Source organism: Mauremys reevesii, linkage group 17 (assembly GCF_016161935.1).
Source record: "Mauremys reevesii isolate NIE-2019 linkage group 17, ASM1616193v1, whole genome shotgun sequence".
NCBI lineage: Eukaryota > Metazoa > Chordata > Testudines > Geoemydidae > Mauremys > Mauremys reevesii.
In genome coordinates, this window is record NC_052639.1 from 25,639,265 (window position 1) to 25,661,716 (window position 22,452).

Consider the following 22,452-nt stretch of genomic DNA (forward strand, 5'->3'; position numbering starts at 1 on the left):
GTAGTTAGGTTATTGTCTTCTTTAGGAAATTTGGTGAAACAGGAGCCCTGGGAAACCCTGTTCCCCTCCTCCCCTCATACACACTGCACATTTGCTGCTACCTGGTGCTGGCTGAGCAGTAGCATTGTGACATCAGAGAGGATCCACCACTCAGCACCCCGTCCCTCCAGTTCATTTGCATACTTGCGGAGAATGAATAGCAACCTGGCTACCATGGCAAGAGCTACCTTTGATGACTGATTGCCCCCTTATTACCAGAGCATCATTACAGAAAGGAAGTTTGTAAAGAAACAGGGCCAGATGTGGATAGCCGCGATAGCCTCCTGCTGTGCTCATTTGGGTTTGTACTGTAGTAGGGTGCAGTGTTTCTTTACAAAGGGCAATTGTTTGCTACTTTCCTTAGTAAGGACTAGGTGAAAATAAGATGAAAAATTCCAGCTCTTTTTCTTGGATATTGTTTATCTGCTCCTTGCACATTCAGGGTTATAGCTTAGAACTTTAGCGGAAACTGAAGTTGCATAAAATGAGTTTTGTTTTAATACAGTTTAATTTAATTACGTTCAATTCTCTGATAAACACAGGATTGAGTGGTGAAAAAGGGACCTTCACAAAGATAAGAATGGCAATAAAATATATATTGAAAAGAACAGATGAGTAAGAGCTTCATCGTTTAAACAGTACATAGAAAGAAAAAACTACTATATATTAAGAAAAAAAATAAGGAAAGTAACAAACCAAAAACCCCTTCATTTAACGTTACTTGTTTGCTTTCATTAATAAAATAAACCATAAAATAATTAGGAAAAGAAAGTCAGGATTTTCAAAAACGATTAAAAGGTTACGAAATTTTTACACTTCAGCTGACAGCCATTGGTTCTTGTTGTGCCATTTTTGGCTAGATCGAATTAGCCCTGCCCCGTGAAATCCGATCTCCCTGTCCTGCTGGACCCCCCAGCCAGGAGAACCCAGCAGGGGCCTCCTAGCTGTTTCTCTGCCCGGCTGGGGACAGGACTTCCTCTCCGTGGGGATATCAGATGCACTTGCAGAGGCAATGCAGAAGTGAGTGTGCTGCATCAGCCCGGTGTTGGGCTCAGGGCTTTGGCCTTGGCAGCTTCTGCTCCAGTCACATCTCTGGGTGCCCGGACTCAGAGCTTCTGGCCCCCTGTGGCTGCAGCCAGGGCTGGGGCACTGGGCTCAGGACTTTCATGCCCTTCCCAACTCCTGACGGCACTCTGGGTACCTGGGCTGGTGCCCCAACCACATCTAGCAAAACGAAGAGTTTTAGGGGGGAATAGAACACACATTGATTAACTATGCAAAGATAGGCTTGAAGGGATTGTAAGCAATGAGCGCACAGCTCAATGCAGGTTACCCAAGAACTGAACCAAAAGAACCCTCTGCTTTGGCCTCAGCGGCAGATCTGGGGCAGTGAGAGCTGAATTCCAGACTCACTTTCCTGCTCAGCCGCAGCTCTTTCCCCCAGGTCTCTCCCCTCGCCGGCAGGCTCCGGCTCAGCGGCTGGCTCCAGCCACCGCAAAGAGTCCGAACCCTCCCTGCCCCCCAGAGCTGGGCACAAAGGGGGCTAATGCAGATCTCTCCCCCATACAGACCCGGCTGGGGCAGCAGCAGCAGCCCAGGCACCCACCGGCCCCCCAGCAGCTCCCACACTCCAAATGCCCTGTACCGCACACACCCGCCGGCCTCACAGCTCCTCCCCACCCTCCCATGGTCTCATGGGCTCATAGACTCATAGACTCGAAGGTCAGAAGGGACCATAATGATCATCTAGTCCCACCTCCTTCACAACGCAGGCCACACAATCTCACCCATCCACTTCTATAGCAAACCCCTAACCTATGTCTGACTTACTGAACTCCTCAAATTGTGCTTTGAAGACCTCAAGCTGCAGAGCATCCTCTAGCAAGTGACCAGTGGCCCATGCTGCAGAGGAAGGCGAGAAACCTCCAGGGCCTCTGCCAATCTGCCCTGGAGGAAAATTCCTTCCCGACCCCAAAGATGCTGATCACTTAAACCCTTAGCATGTGGGCAAGACTCACCAGCCAGCACCCACGAGAGAATTCTCTGCAGTAACTCACATCCCAACCCATCTAACATCCCATCCAGACCACTGGGCATACTTACCTGCTGAGAATCAAAGATCAATTGCCAAATTCATTGCCAAAATTAGGCTAGCCCATCATACCATCCCCTTCATAAATGTATTAAGTGTAGTCTTGAAGCCAGATATGTCTTTTGCCCCCAATACTCCCCTTGGAAGGCAAGTCTAAACTCCCTAGTGTCCACTTGATTGCCACTGGTTCTTCTTCTTCTGCACAGCATCGCTCGTGGAGAACAAGGACCTGCAAATCTACAGTCGTACTCTATCTTTGTTTCAAGAATGAAAACAAACTACCGCCTCAGAGGACCGGAACGGATTTCAGCTGATGGACAGCTTTGCTCAGTGTTTGTACATTTTAACAGGAAGATATTGAATGATTAAATTCATTTCACGTCCCCGTTCAGCGGAACTCCTGAACATACAGGAGATGGATATGAAAATATAGATCAATTAAAAAAGAGGACATGTAAGAGAGCAACTGGACTTGAACCAGAAACCTCTCGATCCGCCCTCAAATGCACCACCACTGAGTTCCCTGAGGCAGCTGAGTGTTGGAGCCAGTGATCTTGAAGAGTATGAAGGGGACACTTATTTCAAAGAGCTTCTCTTCCATTCCCAGACATGAGTGGTTTTAAAAATGGAGTTTCATTACATTTTCTATGTGCATGTAAACACCACAGCTTGCACAATCCCCACAACTGCTCAGTCTCACCAGAGCACAATAACTTTGGAGGCACCACACCCAGCTACCCAGCTCTGCGGCCTTTAACCTCTTCAGCAGTTCTCCAATGCCTTAAAGCCACAGGGCACAGCATGGAATTTGACCCCATTAATCCTAAATCAATTTGGATGAAAAATCTTTGCAAAAATATTTCGTTTTCCAAACCAAAAGCATTCCCGTTTGTGGCGTCCCCTTAAACTGTCTCTTCGCACACAAAGAGGAGACACTTCAATTTGGAAACGAGATAAGATGCTTCAGTCAGGGTAAGCAGTTCCTCCCCTTCATGATTGAAAGATCATAAAATGCCAGTAAAATTGACTTTCAGCCCTTACACAGCAGACCCCACTGACGGCATCTCCCCGGGGCCGGGTGGGGCCAGGTCACCTTATCAAACCTTCCCATACCCGGGGAAACGGGAAAGTGCGAGGCTGCAGCGCCACCTAGCGGCCACAGGACAAATCGCCGGCTGCTGCACCTGTGGGCACTGGGAGTTCGCTTAACATGGAAAGCTGCCTAATGCAAGGTTGGCAAAACGGGGGTCTGCTGCACTACATCATCATCTGTAATGACTCAACCCGATAGGACACCTCCTGTGCTACGCTGCTACTAGTGACCCTCTCAAACAGGTCCCCACAGCTCCCCAGCCTTCCCCCACCAGGAGGCAGGTGTGAGAGGCTTGTTACACTGCTCTACAGCCAAAATGCTTCTGAAATAAATGGAGTCCAACTTTACTAATTCTGGGTCACTGAGAACGAAAATGATGCTTAAAATTCTTGATTGGCTCTAGTTTTCAAGATATGCTATTGAGTCAGTATTTATGACCCTTGACTTGGGAATGGCGGAGGATAAGTGAGTTATAAAGGGACGGGATCTCAATTTAAACCAGTAATGACTAAACTCCATCTTTGACTGGATCTATGAATAAATCTATGAATGGCTCTGGACAGTACTTGCTTTATAGACAAAACAATGAAGGATACAATCTGAAGCTGGTATTGCCTCATACATGATATGAATTGCATCATGTTATTCCTAGAAGTCATGGATGATGCAATCATAATGAAGCTGAACCAATTGCCCTATATCAGCTCTAGAAATCATACAGTGTCTTGCTCTCATTTGTCAGTGTTTGATTTTGCAAAGGGACCCATTTCTCTTTAGCCAAAGTGAGCAGAGGTGCCTCGTACTTGTGTGAACAGTGCAGATAACTTGTGCTAGATAGTGCAGATAACTTGTGTCATAAGTTGGCAACCTCAGATCCAGGGGAAACAACTCAAACACCCAACGAGTCTGGCCAGGGGCAGGACATCAGCTTTGAGGAGGGGTGGGTGTGGCAGTGACATCACAAAGGCATTTTGCAGGAACTCGGCCTATTGGGCAAAGGTGTTGGGGAGGGGGTGACCTCACAGAGAGACCCCGACATCAGCCGGGCAGGACAGAGGTGCAGGGCCAGGCCAGTCTCTGAGACCTCCCGGCTTTGCTGCCGCAAGTCACCTTCGCGAGGTCTCTCCTCGAGGGCTGAGAGAGAATTAGGATTCAGAGTTGTGAGCATGAGGAGGAACCTCTGTGGAGTTTTCTCCTTTCCTCCCACTGATTGTGCTGAAAACAAACTTCCCTTTGAGAAGGTAAGAGGCTCAGAGAGGTTTGGAACCTGTTCCGTCTGATCCACCTGGCGCAGGCAGCATTCTAGGCCCAGACAGCACTGGCTTCAGGTGGCAGAATTTGATTTCCTCCCTAGGTTTTGATGATTGGAATCCCTGGGGACATTGGGGTGTATCCTTTTTGGTTTATCTTTTCCTCTTTCCTCCCTCCTTTCTCCTCTTCTCTTGCTTCTTTTTTCCCTTTTCCAGCTTCCCTCCCTCTACCTAGGAGGGATGGGTCTGGAGTGCGGGCAGGGGAGGGGTATTGGTCTTATTGCGGGAGGTCCTCACCAAGAGGTGGGTCTGGGTCTGAGAGTGATCCCCTCTGATGGTGTCCTGGGCCGTCCTTTGGGACATCTGGTGAGACCCCCTCAGCCTCCTGACCCTCAGAGTCTCAGTGCTGATTGGCTGAGCAGGGGGCTATCGACACCAAGGAGACTCAGGTCAGTTTGGTCTCTTTTCAAATCAGGCAAATAAGTCACAACCAATCCAATGTATGGAATTAATCTTGCTGCTTCTCTCCATTAATTGTCTCTTGGCAGGTCATGATTTTCAGTAATGTCCTAGGTCTTCTAAAATACTTGCTGAATAATTACTATGAACCACTGTTGGTCTCTAGCTCACTTGAGGGCACTTTATTCTGATCACTCAGTGTGTGAAATTCAAGATGTGAGAGAGAGGCTGAAAGTCAGGAGCAGTGTTTCCTCTAATTTGTTATGTCCATGTGTGGAATGAATTTTGTTTTGGGCACAAATATGGAGGTGAGGTGTGACACATCACCTGCATATTGCACTCCTTACAAAATTCATTCTGCACATGGATGGTGTGTGGCAGGGGTGAGGCTGAAAGGTTTGGAGTGTGGGAGGCTCGGGGGGTTGGGGCGCAGTGATGTGAGGGCTCCGGCTGGGGTGCAGGCTCTGGAGTGGGGCTAGCGATGAGGTCTCAGCATTGGAGCAGAGGGTAGGGCGCAGGGGTGAGGGCTCTGGGGTGGGGCTGGGAATGAGGAGATTGGGAGCAGGTTGCCCCAGGAGAAAGAACTGCCCCTCCAGCCCTCTCTCCCACAGCAGCTCAGGGCCAGATGAGAGGGCACCTGTCTCAAGCCGCAGCAGCGCCGGTGGGGCTGGGTTGGGACTGAGGGAGGCGACAGGATTTATTTTCCGAAGTCAAAAGGAGGAAGGGATGGAGTGCAGCTGCAGGTTTGACCTCATAAACTTATTCCTGTCTCACCGACGGGACACGATGGGAAGAAGACACTATGTCAGGTGGTGACATCACAAGAGCAGAGGATGTGTGAACTACAGCAACTGAGAGGGTGGGGGATTTAGAGTCGGATTGTTTCAATTGCTGCATTTGTCGGCTGACATTTAACAGCAACGCTTAGCTAACACAATGGAGAAAGGAATTCTCTGCTAATGATTCAACCTGCCCCGTTGGCCAACTCCACCTTCCTGACCAGGTGTGCTCAGAACACCTATCCCGCCAGCCTCCCCACCACACACACAAGCCCACAGCTGGGCACCCAGCACAAAGCAAGGAGGGGTTGCTTGGCTTGTTTTACTTTTTACTTATCAAAAGGCTTTTTAAAAAGCATTTTCTGCCCCTGTTCCCCATGGTGAGGAAGCAGATGGTTAGGTAAACAAAAGTTAAACAAAAGTTAAAAGGTAGAGTGACTAAAATGAAATCCCTGCAAGTTGCATGGGCCCTTTTTAAAGACACCATAATAGAGGCCCAACTTCAATGTATACCCCAAATTAAGAAACAGAGTAAAATAACTAAAAAAGAGCCATCGTGGCTTAACAACCATGTAAAAGAAGCAGTGAGAGATAAAAAGACTTCCTTTAAAAATTGGACGTCAAATCCTAGTGAGGCAAATAGAAAGGAGCATAAACACAGCCAACTTAAGTGCAAGAGTGTAATAAGAAAAGCCAAAGAGGAGTTTGAAGAACGGCTAGCCAAAAACTCCAAAGGTAATAACAAAATGTTTTTTAAGTACATCAGAAGCAGGAAGCCTGCTAAACAACCAGTGGGGCCCCTTGACGATCAAAATACAAAAGGAGCGCTTAAAGACGATAAAGTCATTGCGGAGAAACTAAATGAATTCTTTGCTTCAGTCTTCACGGCTGAGGATGTTAGGGAGATTCCCAAACCTGAGCTGGCTTTTGTAGGTGACAAATCTGAGGAACTGTCACAGATTGAAGTGTCACTAGAGGAGGTTTTGGAATTAATTGATAAACTCAACATTAACAAGTCACGGGACCAGATGGCATTCACCCAAAAGTTCTGAAAGAACTCAAATGTGAAGTTGCGGAACTATTAACTAACGTTTGTAACCTGTCCTTTAAATCGGCTTCGTTACCCAATGATTGGAAGTTAGCTAATGTAATGCCAATATTTAAAAAGGGCGCTAGAGGTGATCGGCAATTACAGACCGGTAAGTCTAACGTCGGTATGCAGGGCAAATTAGTTGAAACAATAGTTAAGAATAAAATTGTCAGACACATAGAAAAACATAAATTATTGAGCAGTAGTCAACATGGTTTCTGTAAAGGAAATCGTGTCTTACTAATCTATTAGAGTTCTTTGAAGGGTCTACAAACATGTGGACAAGGGGGATCCGGTGGACATAGTGTACTTGGATTTCCTGAAAGCCTTTGACAAGGTCCCTCACCACAGGCTCTTACGTAAATTAAGTTGTCATGGGATAAAAGGGAAGGTCCTTTCATGGATTGAGAACTGGTTAAAAGACAGGGAACAAAGGGTAGGAATTAATGGTAAATTCTCAGAATGGAGAGGGGTAACTAGTGGTGTTCCCCAGGGGTCAGTCCTAGGACCAATCCTATTCAATTTATTCATAAATGATCTGGAGAAAGGGGTAAACAGTGAGGTGGCAAAGTTTACAGATGATACTAAACTACTCAAGATAGTTAAGCAGATTGTGAAGAACTTCAAAAAGCTCTCACAAAACTAAGTGATTGGGCAACAAAATGGCAAATGAAATTTAATGTGGATAAATGTAAAGTAATGCACATTGGGAAAAATAACCCCAAATATACATACAATATGATGGGGGCTAATTTAGCTACAAGGCATCAGGAAAAAGATCTTGGAGTCATTGTGGATAGTTCTCTGAAGATGTCCATGCAGTGTGCAGAGGCGATCCAAATAGCAAACAGGATGTTAGGACTCGGTCTAGAGGGGATAGAGAACACGACGGAGAATATAGTATTGCCCTTATATAAATCCATGGTACGCCCACATCTCGAATACTGTGTACAGATGTGGTCTCCTCACCTCAAAAAGATATTCTAGCACTAGAAAGGTTCAAAAACGGGCAACTAATATGATTAGGGGTTTGGAGAGGGTCCCATACGAGGAAAGATTAAAGAGGCTAGGACTCTTCAGCTTGGAAAAGAGGAGACTAAGGGGGGATATGACAGAGGTATATAAAGTCATGAGTGACATTGAGAAAGTGGATAAGGAAAAGTTATTTACTTATTCCCATAATACAAGAACTAGAGGTCACCAAATGAAATTAATAGGCAGCAGGTTTAAAACAAATAAAGGAAGTTCTTCTTCATGCAGCGCACAGTCAACTTGTGGAACTCCTTACCTGAAGAGGTTGTGAAGGCTAGGACTATAACAATGTTTAAAGGGAACTGGATAAATTCATGGTGGCTAAGTCCATAAATGGCTATTAGCGAGGATGGGTAAGAATGGTGTCCCTAGCCTCTGTTTGTCAGAGGATGGAGATGGATGGCAGGAGGAAGATCACTTGATCATTGCTTGTTAGGTTCACTCCCTCTGGGGCACCTGGCATTGGCCACTGTCGGTAGACAGATACTGGGCTAGATGGACCTTTGGTCTGACCAGGTACGGCCATCTTATGTTCTTATGTTTTCCACTGCCCAGGAGACCCAGCCAGGGACTGATGTGCTGGAGATATGTTGGGAAAGGAACTGTCTGAATTGCCAAGGCAGGAAGCCAACAATCTACAGCAACATCATTAACCACAAACTCACTCTAAGCATGCTCCAGCCAGAAGGGAAATGGGCAGGAATTCTTGCTGTTCAGCCATGGCCACACATACAGAGATGCACAGCAGTGAGGGTGCTGGGCAAGCTGGTCTGAGCGAACAATTGGAAATGATCCTTCCGTTAGAACAGAACCAGAGTGTAGAAAGGCCCTGTGTTAAGTGGTTGAGGCTGAGGCCTTAGGAAGCTGGCCTACGATACCATAGGGATCTTTCTGTGGAGGTTTGATTCTTGCCAGCTAGGGGAAGCTGGTGTGTGGTGTCTTTGTGGCTGCACTTTCAGTGATGCAGGTTTCTCTATCCCGTTGTACCAGGGTCATCCTACTAGATTGCCAGCTGCTTTTCAGCTGCAGTGTGGAGACTGTTTGTGTGTGTGGAGAGACAGTGTGTGTGTGTGTTGGGGAAGAGTGAGTGTGTTGAGGTAGCTAGGAGCGGATCATTATTATCTCTACTTGAAAGAGGGAGACGCTCAGGCTGAGAAAGGAGAATTGACTTGTCTTAGGTCACAAAGCCAGTCAATGGCTGAATTGGGAATAGGACCCCCAGAGCCCTGATTTTCAAATTAACAGTCGGATCTTGAATTTCATACATTGAATGACCTCAACAAAGTGCTCTTAGATGAGCTCCAGTCCAACAAGTGTGCACAGCAATTATTCAGCCAGTATTTGAGGAGAACTGCAATGTTAGAGAGAATCATGAACTGCTCAGAGACCACTAATGCAGAGAAGCAGCAAAATTTGTCAAACATATAACTGGTTATGACTTATTTACTTGGTCTTAAAAGAGAACAACAAGGACCTGAGTCTCCTCCCTGTCAATAACCCCCTGCTCAGCCAATCAGGGTAGAGACTGAGGAGGGGAGGCTGAGGGGTCTCACCAGAGAGCTAAAAGGATGGCCCAGGTCACTGGCGGGGATCACTGCCCCAGCACTACTGCTCCACTGTGGACCTCCCACAGTGAGAGCTGCCGAGCACTCCCCCGCAACACACACACACACACACACACACACACACACACACACCCCTCCTGGTGTTGGGAGGGGAACAGGAGAAAGGACAAAAGAAGCAAGAGAGGAAGAGAAAGGAGGGGGGGGATGGAGGAAAAGTTGAAACAAAAAGGACAAACCCTAATGTCCCCAGTGATTCTAAGGGACAAAATCCCAGGTGTGGAATAAAATTCTGCCTCCTTAAGATCATGCTTTCCATGAATTCAACTGTCACCAGAATGATCAGACCGAACAGTTTCAAACCTCGAGGAGGCTCTAACCCTCTAAACAGGGACATCTGTTTTCTAGTAAAATCACTAAAAGGAAGGAGAAAACTCAAAAGAGGTTCCCCCTGGCGCTCACGTCCGTGAACCCGAATACTCTCAGTCCTCAAAGAGAGACCTGGAGAAGGAGACTTGCTGAAGCAAAGCCACAGGGTCTCTGAGGTTTCCCTGGCCCCTCGCCCCTGTCCTGCCTGGCTGATGTCAGCATCTCTCTGTGAGGTCACCACCTCCCCACCACCTTTGGCCAATAGTCTGAGGTCCTGCACAAGGCCTTTGTGATGTCACTGCCACACCCCTCCCTTGCTGGGCTAATGTCCTGCCCTGGCCAGGCACTTTGGAGGTTTGAGCTACTCCTGTGGATCACCCCACTCAAGGAGCATTCGTTCTAGGAAGCAAGCCAGCTAGACAGTAAAACATCAGACGCTGCTCCCAATGCTACACTTAGTTTTTCAGAAATTAGTTGACTTTATGGCCAGAAGAGACCATTAGAGCATCTAATCTCACCCCTGCATATCACAGGCCTCCTGTATGACACAAGAGCTACTTTTGGGGTAAACACATTCCAGAAAGGCATCTAGTCTTCATGAAATGACGTCACGAGATGGAGAATGCACCAATTTCCTTGGTAGCTTGTTCCTGTGGTGAATCATCCTCACTGTTGAATATTTGTGCCTTAATTGTAATATGAATTTGTCTCTTTTCACCTTCCAGCCATTGGGTTTTTTAATGCCTTTCTCTGCTACATTAAAGAGCCCTTTAATAGCCAATCTTTTCTCTCCATTAAGGCACTTCAACGTTTCAGTGAAGTCACCTTTCAATCTTCTTTTGAGAAGCTAAACAGGTTGAGCTCTTTCAATAGCTCACTAGAAGGCATTTTCTCCAGCCCTCAGAACATTTGGTGGCTCTTTGCTGCCTCAACTCCAATTTCACACCATCTTTTTCAAATGAGGACACCAAAACTGGAGGCAGTATTCCAGTATCAGTCTGACTGATACCATGTCACCTCCTGCGACGTTCTTGACATAATCTGTAACTGTATAGATCACCGTTGCCACCACTGTTCTATATTTGCAGCCAATATTGTATAAAGGTGGTCACATAAAGGGTCTATGGAGAGGTTATGATTGGCTGATTATAATTATGCTATCTCTAGATATGTATCATTTTATAGTTGACATTATGAATATTGGCTCTATGCTGCCTGTATTTCAAACTTGTGCTATGCTTCTGGGAACACCCCAGCCAGACAAATTGGTGTCAGCTCTGCCTAGCCTGCTTGATGGCCCATTAAGGACCATCAGCTATACAACTGACCCATTGAGAGAAGGCAGATATGCCTTGTGGCTCAGCAAGGTGTGCAGGGACCTGCCTATGGACAGAACTCTAAGGTTTTTCTATGTCGCGTGCTGGATAGAGTGTCCTTGGGACAAAGAAAGCAAAGACCACATGGCAAGAGACTATAAAAGACTGATGCCTCATCTCCATCTGGTCTTTAGTCCTGCTTCATACCTCTGGAGGGACTTGGCTACAAACTGAAGCTCTGTACAAAGGACTGAATGGCCCATCCCAGTTATGGATGTACTCCAGAGACTTGATTTGAACCTGCAGTTTATTCCATCACTGCTACAAGCCTGAACCAAGAACTTTGCCAAAGTACAAGTTTTGCCCAGGGCACCGTTTCCCCTAACGCTGGTCCTTGGTAACATTTCTTGATGGGGGAGGGGGCAGGAGGGGAGAGAGACGAGGCGTTTTCTCTCTGTTTCTTTTCTCTCCATTTTCTGCTCCTTCCTTCAATTCCAGAAACCTCTCTTGAGTTTCAGACTGTGCAGTGACACCCTCCCCACCCCAGGACTATGGAGCCTTTGGAGCAGAAAGATCCTAGGAGCTAAGGATGAATCCAGGGGTGAGTAGCTGGCAGGAAGGAGTCCTAGCAACTCTTCTGGGAGTGCAGGGGAGGAATGACTCCCCCTTCTCTACATTCTCCCCATGGAGTTCTGCGGAGCAGGGAGGGTTGTGTGATAAATTCCATCCAACATTCCCCTTTGATCCAAGCCGAGAGACATCTCAGCTCTGCATGATCCCCTTGGCAGCACCAAACAAGGGATGTTTTCCACTGCCCAGGAGACTCAGCCAGGGACTGATGTGCTGGAGATATGTTGGGAAAAGGGACTGTCTGAATTGCCAAAGCAGCAAGCCAACAATCTACAGCAAAATCATTAACCACAAACACACTCTAAGCATGCTCCAGCCAGAAGGGAAATGGGCAGGAATTCTTGCTGTTCAGACATGGCCACACATACAGAGATGCACAGCAGTGAGGGTGCTGGGCAAGCTGGTCTGAGCGAACAATTGGAAATGATCCTTCCGTTAGAACAGAACCAGAGTGTAGAAAGGCCCCTGTGTTAAGTGGTTGAGGCTGAGGCCTTAGGAAGCTGGCCTACGATACCACAGGAATCTTTCTGTGTAGGTTTGATTCTTGCCAGCTAGGGGAAGCTGGTGTGTGGTGTCTTTGTGGCTGCACTTTCAGTGATGCAGGTTTCTCTATCCCATTTTTCCAGGGTCATCCTACTAGATTGCCAGCTGCTTTTCAGCTGCAGTGTGGAGACTGTTTGTGTGTGGGGAGAGACAGTGTGTGTGTGTGTGTTGGGGAAGAGTGAGTGTGTTGAGGTAGGTAGGAGCGGATCATTATTATCCCTACTTGAAAGAGGAGACGCTCAGGCTGAGAAAGGAGAATTGACTTGTCTTAGGTCACAAAGCCAGTCAATGGCTGAATTGGAATAGGACCCCAGAGACCTGATTTTTAAATTAACCATCGGATCTTGAAATTCATACATTGAATGACCTCAATAAAGTGCTCTTAGATGAGCTCCAGTCCAACAAGTGTGCACAGTAATTATTCAGCCAGTATTTTAGGAGAACTGCAATGTTAGAGAGAATCATGAACTGCTCAGAGACAATTAATGCAGAGAAGCAGCACAATCCACTTGGTGATGCAGTCCATAGGAAGGAAACCTAGGACAACATGAAACAACAACATGAAACCTCTCTGAGGCTCTTATCTGCTCCACAGGGACATCTGTCTTCTCATTCAATTAGCAGTGGGAAAGGGGATGCAATGTCTGCCCCCAGCCAGACCACCAACCCCATCAGACACCCTCCCCCGCTGGTGCACCAGGGTCTCCCCCAGACCGACAACAGCTATGAATTAAAACCCCACAGTGTTTGTTGGGGCTACTGGAGATGCTGAAATCTCACTCTTGTCTCTCTCCTCCTGCCTCCACCTCCAAGCCAGGCACTGGGCAGTTCAGTGGGAAGGGATGAACTGATGACAGTGGAGGAAAAAAATCAAAACCAAAAGTGAAGCCAAAGCGCAAGCCAGCAGGCAAGGCAAATCGCAGGCTTCTGCCATAGACTAGTCCTCCCGCTCTTTCAATAACCCACCCAAACCGCGACACCACAGACCCCACGTTCCTGGTGTAGCTCCACCTTCCAGTGGGGAAGTGGGAACCAATTACTAACACACACAGCATATTCCTGAGGCGCAGTGCTGGGAGCTGGGGATCTGGCGGGCACCTCACTGTGGGATTCACGAGTGGCTCCGGGAGCATCCATGCAATCAAGCCGCTCCACATGCCGTTGTGCCGAGGATAACAGCGCCTGGAGGGGTTGCTGCTGGTCACTAGCAGGGCATTGTGGGAGACAGCCCAGGCTGGAGAGGGTTCGGGGCACAGCGGATCCCATCACAGCGTGTCCCCAGCACCCACAGGGAATATCGTGCCCCTAGGAGGAGCGTTTGGGCTTTGCTGTGATGTGTCACTTTCCAGCCTGTGCTCTGTCTCTTCTCCTGTGCACACCCATGTCAATCAGGCATTGCTCAGCTGGGCTCTGCAGAGACCGGACTGGCTACACCCCGTGACGGGACTGAGGGGGGGCTGTGCTGAGCGTCACAGGACCTGGTTTCAGCAGCGAGAAAATCCAGGAACAACCGAATTGTTGTTTCACCCACGAAAGCTCATGCTGCAAAAACGTCTGTTAGTCTATAAGGTGCCACAGGATTCTTTGCTGCTTTTACAGGAACAACCCAGTGATCCACTAAGCGGAGTTAGGGCCTGAACTCCTTGTACGATGCACGGGCGACACAGGCACCTTACAACACAACTCACAACCACCAGCTCCCCAGGCAGGAGCCAGCCAAGCCCGCCCAGGGAGACACTGACAACGGGGAGGTGTCCTAGCCCTGCCCCTCTCTCACAGATAGGTCCTGTGCTCCCAGCACCCACCTGCCATGTGGGAGAGCCAGGTTCAATTCCCTCTGTCCAGCTGCAGAGAGTAGCTCAGGGACGTGAGTACCAAGCTCAGGGCAGACTGTTACACACCAGGGCACCCCCCATGGGGACTGGGAGCTTCCACCCCCCGAGAGCGAACTCCCCAGGCACACAAACAGCCTGAGCAGGGAGTCACAGACAGTCCCCTTGGGCACTCGGGGCTATCCTGCCACCTAGGCAAGTCTGCCTTTGGGCTAGATCTGTGCCTCAGGGAGGCCTGAGGCCACAGGCATGAGCTGGGGCTGCCAGCATCACCCCCGCCACTGTCCACAAGGGAGAAAGGATTTGAACCAGGGTCCCCCATGTTTCAGGTCAGTGCACGAAGCAGTGTGCCGTGGTGGGGCTCTGTCCAGCTCTCCCTTTGAAGGGGGTTCATTGGGGCTAACTAATGAGCGTGAGTGGGGCAGGGGGATCAGCTCCCCGGTGTGTCCTAATTCCTGCCTCTCAGCTGGGTGCCTGAACTACTGGACACTGTCATCCAAATACCATTGCTAGAAATAAACAATGAAAAGGTGCAGAACTCCAGGGAGCTCAGGACAGGAGACTAACTCAGGCAATCAGAGCAGCAGATAAGACAATTCTTGAGCTACTCTGTGGCTCCAAGCAGACTTGTTACCGAGACGTAAACTGGCCTGTAATTCTTTGAAACGGCTTAAACACGTCTAAAATTATCTTTTTGCTTTATGTTGTGGGGTTGGGGGGAGGGAGGTTTAAACTATTTCCCTGAATCACATCTCCCTTGGCAGCTCAGTCACCATTTCAGCTAGAGCAGAGCGGTGGAGCCTGGGCACTGGGCCACTCGGGGCCTTTAACACCACAGCCCTGGGGAGGGGGGGCTGAGATGGACCATCCTGCGAGGAACACGAGTCCTTCTACCATCCACCACACCCTGGTTTGGAACTGCTGCTGCCGGCTCACCCCATCTGTGGGGACTTCTATCCCCTCTGCCTCTCTCTAGCTGGGGTTTTCCTTCTGCACCTACCTGGCAGGGCAGCCCCGTCTGAACCCCTGATCCTCTCCCAGTTTTCTCCATCTGCCCATCCCGCCCTCCGATTCCCCCTTCAGGGGATTTTCCGGCCTTTGATTGCAGGAGCAGATTCTGATGGCGCGTGAAGGGCAGCAGCTTGCAGCTGTTACTGAGCATTAGAGAAGAGCATTAGAAGGGAAGACCGGCCAGACTGGGTCACACCAAAGCTCCATCTAGCCCAGTGTCCTGTCGGCCGAAAGCGGCCGGTGCCAGGTGCCCCAGAGGGAATGAACAGACAGGAATCATCCAGTGACCCACCCCTGTCGCCCAATTCCCAGCTTGTGACAGACAGAGGTTAGGGGCACCATCCCTGCCCACCCTGGCCAACAGCCATTGATGGACCTGTCCTCCACAGAAACGCAGAATCATAGACAATGAGGGTTGGAAGAGACCCCAGGAGGTCATCCAGCCTAACCCCCTGCTGAAAGCAGGACCACGAATCTCTCTAGTTTCCTTTTCATCACAGGACCCTGCTCAGGAACAGTGACGTTGCAAGATCTAACAGGAAACAGCTTCAGAAAGAAGGGCAGCTCCTCTTCCTCCTCCCCTCCCGTGGGGACGAGCAGCCCCCAACAGCCTCTCTGCCCGGCCTCCTTCAACCCATTGCCCCCTTCAGCCTCCCCCAACTTCCCCCATTGCTCCCTTTAGCCTCCCCCAACTTCCCCCATTGCTCCCTTTAGCCTCCCCCAACTTCCCCCATTGCTCCTTTAGCCTCCCCCAACTTCCCCCATCACCCTCTTCAGCCTCCCACAACTGCCCCAATTGCCCCCTTTAGCCCCCCCAAATGTCCCGTTCCCCCATCTCCCCTTCAGCCTCCTCCAAACTGTTCCTTCCCCATCGCCCCAGTCACCTCCAGCCTCCCGTTGCCCTCTTCAGCCTCCCCAACTTCCCCATTACCCTCTTCAGCCTCCCCAACTTCCCCATTGCTCCCTTTAGCCTCCCCAACTTCCCCATCAGCCTCTTCAGCCTCCCACAACTGCCCCAATTGCCTTTAGCGCCCCCAAATGTCCCGTTCCCCCATCTCCCCCTTCAGCCTCCTCCAAACTGTTCCCTTTCCCCCAACGCCCCAGTCACCTCCAGCCACCTGTTGCCCTCCTCAGCCGCCCCCAACACCCCCACTGCCCGGCTCCACCGCTCTCAGGTTCCCTTCCCCAGAACCATCTGCTTCCTCACCATGGGGAACAGGAGCAGAAAATGCTTTTGAAAAAACCTTCTGCAAAGCAAAAAGTAAAACGAGCCAAACAACCACTTCCCTGGCTTTGTGCTGGGTGCCCAGCTGTGGGCTTGTGTGTGTGTGTGTGTGCGGGGGAAGGTGGGGCTGTTCTGAGCACACTCCGGTCAGGGAAGGGGCAGAGTTGGCCAAAGGGGCAAGTTGAATCTTTAGCAGAGAATTCCTTTCTCCATTGTGTTAGCTAAGCGTTGCTGTTAAATGTCAGCCGACAAATGCAGCATTTGAAACAATCCGACTCTAAATCCCCTGCCTCTCAGTTGCTGTAGTTCTCACATCCTCTGCTCTTGTGATGTCACCACATGACATAGTGTCTTATTCCCATAGTGTCCTGTAGGTTAGACAGGAATAAGTTTATGAGGTAAAAACTGAAGCATAACTCCATCCCTTCCTCCTTTTGACTTCGGAAAAATAAATCCTGTCGCCTCCCTCAGTCCCAACCCAGCCCCACCGGCGCTGCTGCGGCTTGGAGACAGGTGCCCTCTCATCTGGCCCTGTGCTGCTGTGGGGAGAGAGGGCTGGAGGGGGCAGTTCTTTCTCCCTGGGGCAACCTGCTCCCCAATCTCCTCATTCCCAGCCCCACCCCAGAGCCCTCACCCCCTGCGCCCCTACCCTCTGCTCCAATGCTGAGACCCTCATCGCTAGCCCCACTCCAGAGCCTGCACCGCCAGCCGGAGCCCTCAAATCACTGCGCCCCAACCCCGAGCCTCCCACCCTCCAACCCCCTCAGCCTCACCCCTGCCACACACCATCCATGTGCAGAATGAATTTTGTAAGGAGCGCAATATGCAGGTGATGTGTCACACCTCACCTCCATATTTGTGCCCAAAACAAAATTCATTCCACACATGGACATAACAAATTAGAGGAAACACTGCTCCTGACTTTCAGCCTCTCTCACATCTTGAATTTCACACACTGAGTGATCAGAATAAAGTGCCCTCAAGTGAGCTAGAGACCAACAGTGGTTCATAGTAATTATTCAGCAAGTATTTTAGAAGACCTAGGACATTATTGAAAATCAAGACCTGCCAAGAGACAATTAATGGAGAGAAGCAGCAAGATTTATTCCATACATTGGATTGGTTGTGACTTATTTGCCTGATTTGAAAAGAGACCAAACTGACCTGTCTCCTTGGTGTCGATAGCCCCCTGCTCAGCCAATCAGCACTGAGACTCTGAGGGGCAGGAGGCTGAGGGGTCTCACCAGATGTCCCAAAGGACGGCCCAGGACACCATCAGAGGATCACTCTCAGACCCAGACCCACCTCTTGGTGAGGACCTCCGCAATGAGAGCAATACCCTCCCTGCCCGCACTCCAGACCCATCCCTCCTAGGTAGAGGGAGGGAAGCTGGAAAAGGGAAAAAAGAAGCAAGAGAAGAGGAGGGAGGAAAGAGGAAAAGATAAACCAAAAAGGATACACCCCAATGTCCCCAGGGATTCCAATCATCAAAACCTAGGGAGGAAATCAAATTCTGCCACCTGAAGCCAGTGCTGTCTGGGCCTAGAATGCTGCCTGCGCCAGCTGGATCAGACCGAACAGGTTCCAAACCTCTCTGAGCCTCTTACCTTCTCAAAGGGAAGTTTGTTTTCGGCACAATCAGTGGGAGGAAAGGAGAAAACTCCACAGAGGTTCCTCCTCATGCTCACAACTCTGAATCCTAATTCTCTCTCAGCCCTCGAGGAGAGACCTCGCGAAGGAGACTTGCGGCAGCAAAGCCGGGAGGTCTCAGAGACTGGCCTGGCCCTGCGCCTCTGTCCTGCCCGGCTGATGTCGGGGTCTCTCTCTCTCTCTGAGGTCACCCCCTCCCCACCACCTTTGCCCAATAGGCCGAGGTCCTGCAAAAGGCCTTTGTGATTTCACTGCCACACCCACCCTCCCTCAAAGCTGATGTCCTGCCCTGGCCAGACTCGTTGGGTGTTTGATTTGTTTCCCCTGGATCTGGGGTTGCCAACTTTCTGACCCCACAAAACCGAACACCCTCATCCTGCCCCTTCACCGAGGTCCCGGCCCGCTCAATCCATCTCCCTCCGTCGCTCTCCCCACGCTCACTCACTCGCTCGTTTTCACCGGGCTGAGGAGGGCTGGGAGGGTCCCTTTCAACTGGGTGTTGTTGGTTCAGACCTGGGAAGGAGGCTGCCTGCCAAACACCTTTGAGAGGCGCCGTCCCTCCTGTCAGAAAATCATCTCCCTCCTTCAGTTCAGTCACGGCCTGAATTGTTCCTTATCCCAGCAGAGCCGGAGGATTGAAAGCAGCAACGTCAAACCCTGTGCAGCTAACAGGAATGGACACAGACACTCCCTTGTATCTGAACAGATATTTAGTTTTACTCTTGGTAAACTACAAGGCTAAAGGGACAGGCAGTGGCACCAGATCTAAGGAATGAAACACAACACAATCATCATCGTTATGCCCATCGCTGCCCCTTTATTCTTCCACTGTCTCTCTCCCACCACCGTCGCCCTCTCTCAGTTCAGTGACAGTGCCACACTCATGCTTCTGACACACAAAGACTCACACACACACCTTGCTTGCAAAACCTCACCAAGGAGTCAGATGCACCTGTTGGTTCCCTGCACCCCTGCTGTACAGAATCCAATCACAAGGAAAGCTTGTTGGCCCAGAGCTGGCGGGGAGCCTGGGGCTGGAGTATTTAACCTACAGTGACGGCACTCACAGGAAAGATGCTGAACGAGTGCAAGTTAAACATTGGTAGCTCCGGTTCCAGTCCCCTCACAGGTCAGTCCATCCCTCCAGGAAAGGGGCACATCTGAATTCCCAGCTGGCTCAGTCTAGCTGCGTAGTTCTTCTTTACACCCAGTCAGGTCTGAGGCCTGTTCCGCACCCTGTGTTTGAGGAAACCGTCATAACCAACTCTCTGCAATAGCAAAAGCAGGAGGCCGTGTTATTGCTCCTGCCCCAGCACAGACAGACAACGAGGGAAATGGTCTGTGTTGGAGGGTGGGGCTCCCTGCCCTTGGCCAAAGACCAGCACCTCCCTTTGCCCTTTGTCACTCGTGAAGCTTTTCTTTCAGCAGCGAGCCCTAGAGCTCAGTTGCTGGAGCGCTGTGTTTGTCACTGACGGTCGGGGAGCTCCACCATCACTGGGCTCTTCTGCCAGGAAGTCCAACGAAAGGATTGATTTCCTCATGTGACACTCCTGGGCTTGTCTGAAGGAGTGTCCACACTGCACACTGAGCCTGTCTCTGCATGGCCTGGGCTTGGTGACTTGTATTGCCAAGCTGGTGTTTGAGCATCCAGACTGCAGTGGAAACTCAGGCCTCAGGCTGTGTCCATCCTTCTGCAGTAAGTCGTCCTAAGTGACGCTGCTCCAGCTTCGGAGCTAACACAGCTGGATTCGAGGTAGCTTAGGTCGACTTACTGCTGTGTCTACGCTGTGCTGGGCCGACGGGAGACTTACCTTACTCCTGTCATTCCCGGTGTAGTCCCAGAGTCGCCCGGAGAGCACTCTGCTGTCAATTTAGTGGGTCTTCACTAGACCCCCACTAAACCGACTTGGGTGCATCGATCGCATCAAACAGCCTCACAGCTGTGCTGTGCATCCACCCTGCACTGCTCAGCCCCGAGTCAGAAATTCAGCTCCTGTGGGGTGTGTCACCCTCCACAGCTGAAGATGCTCCCCGAGTCCCCAGTGATTTCTGCGATAACTTGTCTCCAGCCTGTTTGGGTCCATACGCTCCCGCGGGAGGCTGGGAGTGGTCTAGGACAAGCTCTGGTTGCTCAGGCCTGTCAGGAAGGCGAGCTCCGGGAACATTGGCACTCTGGAGATCCTCAGTGGAAGCACAGGCGGTTGGTAAATAGGTGGGGCCCCTGGCACAGCTGCCGCCAACCAGGCCCTGGATGCCTGGGCCCTGGTGCCCAGCCTGTGCTCCATCTCCTCCTGTATCTGCTTCCCCCCTTCTCCCATCCCCCATCGCCCACTGCTGCCTGGCTGAGTCCCCCCTCTCCTCCACTGCACCCCCCTCTCTGGGGTCCTCACCACTCACCGTGGCCTCCTCTCCTCCACCCTCCCCACGGACTCATGGATCAGCCCTGGGGCTGGTCAACGAGAGCTGAGGATTACAGTGGGCGAGAAGCCGGCTATGAGTCAGCAGTGTGCCCTTCTTGCCAAGAAGCCTAGCGGCATATTGGGCTGCGTTAGTAGGAGCATTGCCAGCAGATCGAGGGAGGTGATTATTCCGCTCTATTGGGCACTGGTGAGGCCATATCTGGACATCTGGAGTATTGCGTCTGGTTTGGGGCCAACCCACTACAGAAAGGGTGTGGACAAATTGGAGAGGGTCCAGCTGACGACAAGGAAAATGACCAGGGGGCTGGAGCTTATTTAGTCTGCAGAAGAGGACAGCGAGGGGAATTAATACCACCCTTCAATAGGGTGACCAGACAGCAAAGGTGCACAATCGGGCCGGGGTGGGGGCCAATAGGAGCCTATACAAGAAAAGGACCCAAAAATTGGGTCTATCCCTATAAAATCGGGATATCTGGTAACCCTAGCCTTCAGCTACCTGAAAGGGGGGCGGGGGTCCAAAGAGGATGGAGCTCAGCTGTTCTCAGTGGTGGCAGATGACAGAACAAGGAGCAATGGTCTCAAGTTGCAGTGGGGGAGGTCTAGGTTGAATATTAGGAAACACTATTTCACTAGGAGGGTGGTGAAGCACTGGGATGGGTTCCCTAGGGAGGTGGTGGAATCTCCTTCCTTAGAGGTTTTGAAGGCCCGGCTTGACAAAACCATGGCCGGGATGATTTAGTTGGTGTTGGTCCTGCCATGGGCAGGGGGTTGGACTGGATACCTCCTGAAGTCCTTTTCAACCCTCATCTTCTCTGAGTCTGTCAGTCCTTTGTCCATCCCCTCAGTAGGCACCAACTTCCCCTCTGGCCAGTGGGTGCTCAACTCCTGCTCTGCCCCAGGCCCCTCCCCCACTCCACCTCTTCCCCAAAGCACCACCCCACCTTTTCCCTGGTCTGCCCCGCCGCACCCCCAAATCAAACCCCTTCAGGAAAATAATAGTAGAGGAAGCAATAGTGGATGGGAACCTAGAAGGCAGTGACCATGAGATGGTCGAGTTCAGGATCCTGACACAAGGAAGAAAGGAGAGACCCTGGACTTCAGAAAAGCAGACTTTGACTTCCTCAGGAAGCTGATGGGCAGGATCCCCTGGGAGAATAACATGACGGGGAAAGGAGTCGAGGAAATACTTTAAAAAGTATTTTAAAGAATCCTTATTGAGGTTGCAGGAACAAAACCATCCCGATGTGTAGGAAGAAAAGTAAATATGGCAGGCGACCAGCTTGGCTTAACAGTGAAAACACACCAAACCAGCGTACCAGAAGTGGAAGATTGGACAAATACAAATACCCTACAAAGACCTTGTGAGCTCTCCAAGTTCAGGATTGTTCTCTGCAGATGTGGAACCATTATGGCAGATGTCACTCAAGGCTTCCCATCTATTCTGACTGACAACTGGAAACAGGTCCCTCCCCAATCTCACTTTCTCCTGAATGATCTCATAAGATACAGACCAAAACTGATCACTTCCTCTCTCCTCTGGGGAAGGATTTGGGAAAAATCAGATCCTGATAGGTTTGATCTCTCCTGCACATATTTTGGTTTGTTCATCCCTTTTCCATTCCTCTCTCTGAGATTCCTTTCTCTCCAGCATAGGGAGTGACCTATGTCTGGATTGTCTCTATCTGCCATCAGGTGATGGGATGGTGAGTGAGAATGAGGAGGAGAAACCCCAGCAGGAAGATGCTGAACAAGTAGAACCACATGGAACATTATCAGGAAGATCCAAAGGGAATGTTTACGGGAGTTGTGCACTCCCAGAAAAATCAAAAGCCTGTGAGACTCAGCACAGGCCAGAGGAAAACTTCAGTAGCCACTCAGACCTTATTACATGCAAGAGAATCAACCTGGAAGAGACACGCTACAGATGCCATAAGTGTGGGAAAAGCTTCAATCGGAGCTCAACTCTTCTCACACATTGGAGAACCCACACTGGAGAGAAACCCTACATGTGCTCTGAGTGCGGGAAAAGCTTCATTCGGAGCTCTGCCCTGATCACACAT